Source organism: Helianthus annuus, chromosome 1, assembly GCF_002127325.2.
Source record: "Helianthus annuus cultivar XRQ/B chromosome 1, HanXRQr2.0-SUNRISE, whole genome shotgun sequence".
Lineage (NCBI taxonomy): Eukaryota > Viridiplantae > Streptophyta > Magnoliopsida > Asterales > Asteraceae > Helianthus > Helianthus annuus.
In genome coordinates, this window is record NC_035433.2 from 64,536,209 (window position 1) to 64,537,956 (window position 1,748).

Sequence of the window (1,748 nt, forward strand, 5' to 3'; positions counted from 1 at the left end):
TCATTTGCACTTGTAAGAGAGTGAAAGAGGGTGAACTCATTTGAGAGAGTTCGTTGTGAGCTTTAGTGTTTGGGGGAGAGATCACCACTTGGTCTCTCCCCGGATGTATACTCCTTTGGTATTAGTTCGGTTAGCTTGTAATCGGGCCGATTTGTAATGTTCTACTACCGATTAATACAAAGAAGTTTTGTTTATCCATCTCTAATCTCTCCCGTCTTGAACTAATCTCACACGAATCACGGTTTCGGTCCCGAAACACGGTCCTACAGTTTCATAACCATAAAACATGTTTTATTACAACTAAATGAACTGATTATCTGGTTGTATTTTTTAGATATCATATAATATATACGCTTTTCTTTTTCGTTTATAGTGTTGTTTTTGGCAGGTATCTAGGTATATGGCAGGTAGTCTTTGGAGGTCGCTCCATGGGTGACTGGGAAAAGATCATTATGTTCCACGATGTTCACCCATGGAAACCGAGTCAGAAGTAAGATCTGATTAAGTGCAGTCAGCGGACCTGTGAAACCCACCAATTTAGGAGGCTAGGCTCGCCCGAAGGTGGTTATTCAGTTAGACTACATGTATAGAATAGTTTTATAATCTGCATGTTGTGGTTATTGTGTTTTATATCTGCCATGGTTTGAACCCAATTGACTAGATAGAGGTGGCAATAAATGATTATTTGTTTATATGTTCGAGATACTATTGTTACTGTTTATATATTATTCTAATAATAACAATCTTAAAACAAATTCTTATATTTCTTGTAACAAATTTGTCCAGCATCACTCCTTGAGCCGAGTAGCACCACCCCAAACAATATTTATGCGTTTTGTTTTGGTGTCAGGTAACATTTTTTGACTTATATGGGTTAACACAATTGGTATGTAATTAAGCTATATACTATATATTGCTTAACAAAATACCATCAATTGTTATTCTTCATTTTTAGTGTTTTTTTTCCGATGCCAACGTTAATGTGGCCCATTGGCGAGTTATATCACGGGTTGATTTGGTTTATGTATTAGCTAATGGGCCAAAAGGGTAAAACAAACAAATGTGGTGTTTAAAGAAATCTTTAATGACTTGTGATTCTTTCGCATTCATTTCTTTCAATTGATTGTAATTTAATATTTACCTAAGTAATTGAACATTTCTTTCATTTAAAAAGTTTATGTCAAACATTTTTAAGTAATTTAATTTACTTTAAGACCACCCGTGTAATACACGGGTACTTAGACTAGTAAGGTTAATAAATAAAATTACAACCAATCGGGTCATCGGTTACATCTAGATCATTGTTCATACTACATTTCATGATTAAAGACAAGTAGTAGATTTATAACCTGTAGTAGAGTGAAGTTACGAGTGAACTTAGCCCATTGTTCCATGTATCTAAAAATGAAATGAAGTCCCATTTTTTTATTATTGCATTTCAGGAAGTTTATGTTTCAGCTTTTCATACAATAATAATGCCATATCCATTACCTAAAGTATATACCCAATTAACCTCATTAATCGCCAAGCATATGTATTGATAAGGTTAGAACGTGAACTTACCTCAATTAGGGTTGCAAACGAACCGAACAAACACTAACAAGGCGTTATTCGTGTTCATTTTGCTAAGGAAATGGAAATAATGGTGTTCACGAAGTGTTTATGAATACTTATAGAACAAGATTTTATGTTCGTGTTTGTTCATTAAGGAAATGAACATGAAGTGAACATGTTTGTGATTGTTTGTG